The sequence below is a fragment of the Lepisosteus platostomus genome, chromosome 6 (genome assembly GCF_059453375.1).
Source record: "Lepisosteus platostomus isolate fLepPlt1 chromosome 6, fLepPlt1.hap1, whole genome shotgun sequence".
In the NCBI taxonomy this organism is placed as follows: domain Eukaryota; kingdom Metazoa; phylum Chordata; class Actinopteri; order Semionotiformes; family Lepisosteidae; genus Lepisosteus; species Lepisosteus platostomus.
The window spans coordinates 39087680-39093818 of NC_142616.1; the positions used below are offsets into that span (position 1 = coordinate 39087680).

General features: G+C 36.4%; 1 protein-coding gene across 4 annotated transcripts in view; it reads right to left on the reverse strand.

Annotated features, from left to right (window-relative positions):
• Positions 1-3074, reverse strand: part of dnmbp (dynamin binding protein) — a 61543-nt gene extending 58469 nt beyond the window's left edge. The window contains exon 1 of one of the 4 annotated variants that reach the window (XM_088635766.1): positions 2741-3074. The gene's annotated coding sequence lies outside the window, so the exon portion shown is untranslated. Of the gene's footprint in view, positions 1-2440; positions 2495-2615; positions 2638-2740 lie in introns of those variants that run through there. The other 3 variants (XM_088635763.1, XM_088635765.1, XM_088635764.1) reach the window with 3 other exon arrangements.
• Positions 3075-6139: the final 3065 nt, after the last annotated feature.

Consider the following 6139-nt stretch of genomic DNA (forward strand, 5'->3'; position numbering starts at 1 on the left):
CGGTACAATTGTTTGTGTGTTATTAGTTTAAGCAGACTGCGTTTGTCTATTATTGTGGCTCAGTTGGAGATCAGACCACATTTTTATGAGTAATTAATGCAGAAATCCAGGTAATTCCAAAGGGCTTACAAACTTTTTCTTGCAACTGTATACACTTACATGGAAAAGTGGAATACTAAGTGTGAAAAGCTATATTGTAAATCCTAACTGTGGGGAAAACTGACCCATTAGTTTTCAAAGAATTCCCTTTAACAGATATATGCCCAGGCACACTAATGATGACTACAGACAAGTCAAGACCAAGAATTAATATGTGCAGGGAGTCTGAAAAGGATTTTGTATCTCAGTATACCCAAAGATATACGAGAACATTAAAAATCTGCCGTAAAAAGTGATTTAACCTCACCATTTTGTTGGTTGTCTCCTGTTTGAGAAGTTTGTTAACAATGCAAATCTAAGGATTTTCTTCCAATTTATTAGATCAATTACTTCCTACCACATATCTGTAATCATACACAGCTATAATCTTTCACATAAACAGCTTAGTTAGCTGTGGCAAACCTGTCTACGTGGGATATTCTAACCTCTAGACATTTCTGTTCTCATACAGTGTGATGTTCATTAAAAGTGCAGTCTCTGACACTACTACAATCTGAAGCCCTCTAGCTGTCCACGAATGGATAAAGGTTCTGTGATCCTCTGTATTACATGAACAGTTGAACATTTGAAAGCCTGTAAACTATTCAGTTAAATTTATCGTACTGTCCTTTTGAAAGATCTCCAATTTGCATAGCCTGCAAGTGCATTTTCTGAGAACAATTCTAAAGCCAACTGTTGTGGTTACAGATCTGCAGTAACTCACATGTGACTCCACCATCACTGGACACCAGAGATGCTAAAGATGAATAATTAATCGAGGCAATGGATGTATTGTCCAATACAATGTTGCTAAGTTCTACAGGATGTAGAAAAAAAGAAAAACATGAAATTCTGTTACACGGGCACTTAATTTTTCATCTAGTGCATTAAAATATTGCAAGTCCTCTTAACGTCTAAAAAAAGAAAATCACAAAATCAGCTGAACAATATGGAACATTACAAGTATATATAGCCTGTTTCATTCAAGCAAACTAAGATATCACATCAAAGATAAGTGAGGTCTATACAAAAATAAAAAAATAAACAACAAAAGAGAAATTTACACACTCTCATGCACAGTTGATAAAACATTGTTGTTGAATAGGACTGTATCACAACAGATAACAATAACATTATATATAATAAACAAAAAAATTCACTAGTATAAATGATCAGGGGCACAAATACTAAGTTATTACTTAATTCTTCAAGCCCTGCTGATATCCCATACAGATAGCATCTGCAACTCGTGGCTGTTTTGTGGCATCACTGCACTTACTCATTATGGCTATATTGTATCTAGAAAATTTTAAAAGCAGTCAATGACTGAAATTGACAAAATGAGTGGCATGATGCAGCAATACAGTCTACACACTGTAGACGATACAGTGTTACAGATACAGTAACTTTCCTCCATGTCTGGGCCTCCATTCTTAGGCCACTCCTTGTGCATGAACATTAAAATGGTTTAAATGACAAATTACAGAATATCAAGAAAACATCATCCCCCTTAACACACATTGAAGCAATGAAACACAGATAAAAGGCAAGCTTAGTATATTTTTAGTTCAAAAACATACAGACCCTTCTCCCCCCAACACGCATTTACCCTCAAAAAAGTATTTCAACACTGAAGCTTAAAAAAAAAAACTTAAAACTTAGCATTTACAAACGAAAATAAACGTGCTCACTGTTTTTAAAACACAGCTTCTGATTAGGTCATAGTGATTAAACACTGCCTGCTATCTGGTTCTTTTACCTAAATCAATAAGTGTTCAATGACAAAGAGAAACCGTCTGCTAAAGTATAAATGAATAAATACAGATTTTGAGGACCGCAAAGTGACATGTATTTCGGATTGGTTTTCGTAATTCAAAACATGAAATCAATGTGTGGGCTCCAAACTTTTCTGCAGGTATTGGCCCACTGTCAACAAAGGTTTTACATTTTGACAATATGACCGCAGTATAAATCGTAACTGGCACCCGTTTAAGTAAAACACAACAGTTCGTGCTTTAGCGTGGTTTACTATCAAATGAAACCTCTTGAAGTCGTCGTTAAAAGCTAGAAAAATGCAGCGCCACAATTCGGGAACATTTTTTGTGCGTGCGCTCATGCAGCTACTCCCATCACACGAAAAGAGCTCACGCTCAATAAAGAAATCAGATTACACACAGAAAGGCTATCAATATTAAAACATAGGTTCACGTTACTTACCAAGTAACAAAATTCCTAAATTTATTTCAGATACACTTTTATAGTAATGAATCCAAACAGAGTTTAGAAGGCAAAACTCACGTACTGGCAGGTTAGTTGGAAGGAGCTACACCGTTTTAAACTCTTTTACGTTCACCTCCTACGATATAAGCATAACAGAGAGTCCGTAAAAAGTTCCGCTTTGGATAAAAAAAAGCTCAATAAGCTATTTAATTACATGTTACATCACGATCAGCCACTAAACTTGCTAGCGTACTTACTGGATCGGTCGTTAGGCTCCTCGTTCAGCAGACTGAAGATTTTCTGTGAATTTCATAATGCGAATCGTTTTATTTTACCCACCCAATAATCCGCCCCTTGCTCGTACTACAGAAGATTAATTTACCTGTCTGTGCAGGTTTCTGGGCTCCTCGTCTCGGGTCTGGATCGTAATTTCGGTCTAGCGGATTGATCCAAGCTTTTCACTGGCCACTATTTCACCCTTTTAAGATGCCAGTTATTAAGTACGGTAGTTTCCATGAATGAAAACTGACGTGGGGCCAAACCTTTTTTTCGGAGATGCTTATAGCACCGTCGCTATTAAAACGTTTATGCCTGCTTTATAAAGTCTATGGGGCCAATAGATAACATAATCCCTGTGTAACCAGGATCACTTACACTACACAGCAATCAGCTGTCATACAGATGGAAGCTCCTACAGCCAGCCTCCCTCCCTGCTGACATCAGCACCCACTCCTGCCAGGGACCTTCAATGAAACACGGGCTGTCTTTACTCTGCCTGCATAAAAAGATGATGGGTCACTTCATGCTGCTTTGCAAAGCAGCCATCGACTTTAGGTAATAAAAGGCCTGTTTTTGAATTGTAAACACAATGGCCTTTATAGTACTTCTTGTTTTCTTTAATAAAATACTATACATGCTCTGAAACAATATACAAATGTATAACAATGAAAATGTAAAAAAAAACTGGTTCTAAATTTCTTATTTTTATTTTACAAAAATATTATAATTATACATATGAGACAATATTTTAAAAGAGCTTACTAATTTTTTTTAAATGTTGATTGGTATTCTAATTCTATTCATGTATCCCCCACTGTATAGGAACATTTCTATTTCTGAGTTTGGGCTCATGAAAGTGACCAAATAGAATACTTTTTTGAATGTGAAAAGAAACTTCTGTCTTTATCTTCCCATAAGCTACCTTTTCAGAGAGGCCTCTGAAAGTCGAGGAATACTGAACTTGCATGCTTAATTGAAAATCTACAAAAAGTGAGTTGTTCCTGTCTACTTTGTCTAATCAAAACAAGTCACTTAACACTAAAGCTTTCAGGAAATTGAGATAGGGGAACTGTTACAGTATTTTTTGAAGCTGCCTTTTCAGATCTAGATAATACTGTCTTGTTGTTTCCAAATTGTACCCTATTTCTAAAGCACTGACAGGGACTTCCATAAATAATACCACTCATTCTTTAAATGATAGCCAATCTCCCAATTTTACACAATTTTAAGACAAAAGAATCATGAGGAAAATTCCTTCTATTTCTACCTGTACTCATAAAGTACTCATGTATCCCAGAAGAAAGTTTTGACAGACATTCAGTGTGAGAAAATGAGTTAATAGCATTTTCTCGTGTATACTATTAAAAAGTATACTTATTTGTATTAGGACAATTTTAGTATTCCTCTCCAGACACTTTCTTTATGATGCAGTATACAATAAACATGGCATAATTTAAGAGCTAGAACCTGAATGTTAGTTCATTTCTAAAATATAACCTGTGTTAGTGGGGGGTGGGGAGTTAAAATTCTGCCACCACACTCCAAAACGTTAAACGTTTGCCTTTGCCCTTTGAGAAACTCAAGCATTTTGGATAATTTTGTACTCTTGCTAGAATTTGCCATGTTTAGAATAGACACAAAATAACAGATAACATGCATTTGTGCACTTCTCTTTATGTGGAAATTGTAGTACTGGGAAACTGATGCTTCTTTCTCCCTAATCAAAAAATTCAATTTTATATGCTTACTTATGAAGGGGAAAAATGAGAAACAGATGAGTTAAGAAAATAAATGTTTTTCCTTTTGTGGTTTAATTTTACAAGATGAAGCAATACTGTATTGTCCAAGGCAGCTGCCTGGCCTGGATGTCAGAACAATTAAAGGGGTCAGATTCTGCCTGAGCTGTTATAGTGGAGATCTGAACCTAGTGGCCTAAGGCAATAGGTAAACTAGTTTGTTACCAAGCAATGCTCACCTTCTCCAGAGATTGCAGACCAAAACAGACAAAAAAGATACACAGAGGGCTTGATTCATAACAGTTTACCATTTGGTTGTTTACAACCTGTGAGATAGTTGTACCTATTTGATTTATACACCCATTTGTGTCAATTTGGTCCTTTGAACTTAGTTATAGATAACTTGTGGGTAAGAATACATCACTGTTTGATTTGTGTACGATATTGAAGTAATTAATTTAAAGTAAATTTCAGACGTTGCTTAGGACTGAGAGAGCAGTCCTTATTTTTTGAGAATCAAGTGATTGTAGAATTATCGGAAGTAAGTTTCCTTGTGTTTACAATTTAAGGTTCCTTTATCACAATCAGTGCTAAAATATCTAATAAATGGAGAGTGTTGTGAACTGAGCATACCACAGAGTTAGTAGTACTACCTCTGGATCAAAAGCTGTTATTATTGGAAGACTAAAGTGTGAATCCGTTTGGCCATCCTGCTTGTTTTACTTGTTATTTCCAGCTTACAATTGGAGGAAACCACAAGGCAGTGGAGCTTGGTGTCTCTAGGTGCTCACATTCACGAGTGTGCTGTGCACTGCTGACACAGAGCCAGACTGAGGCCTGACTGGAGGGTGACTCATTCATTAATGTTCTCCCTCAGGTCCCAGATATCAGGATTTCCAGAGCGCATATTTTAGCATGAAAAAAGGACCCCGATTGCCTGGCCTTTTGGAAATGAAATGCATGAACTCCTACGCATATATTCCAAAATGACATGGCAAGGCTGCCACAAATTGTTTGCATAATTTTTTTAATGTTTAGAAATATCACTCCATTGACCTTTTCATTTTACACTAAAACTGCTGACTTCTGTGGTGAGTGTGTAGTGCACGTTGTGCCTAGTTCTTTGAAAGGAATCCGATAAGAGCTGTAAAGGGGGATAGAGAAAGAAGAATGACTCTTTCTCACTAAATGAGATCATTCTTAAGAGCCAGAGCTACAGTATATACGCATTGAATAGCAAACAGCAGCTGAGTCATGTGAAATTTTCTTTTTTTCACACTAGTTCTAACATTGTGGGAAAAAAACATTAAGCAATAAATTAAAATAAAAAAGCATGTGTGTGGGATCAAACTATAAATTCTGATGAATCAGAGAATTAAACTTTAGAGACGAGCATATTTTATTTTCAAAATATTGTATGCTCAGGTGTGGTGGTGTAGTGGTCAGCATTGCTGCCTTACAACCCTAGGGCCCTGGGTTCAATTCTGGACCTGGAGTGCTATCTGTGTGGAGTTTGTATGTTCGTGTTTCCACCAGATGCTCTGGTTTCTTTACATAGTCCAAAGACATACCCAGTGGTTAAGTGGCTTCTGGGAGAAGTGGCTCTGATGTGTCTGTTTGTATCTGTGGATGTATACACCAGTGATTGTATTCTAAGGTAAATGTCCATATGTCTGTTCTAGCTTGTTCATAAAAAACAAGCTATGACAAGAAAAACAGTCTGCTACTTTATATAGGCTGTATATATTAACTAGTAAATCATTGTG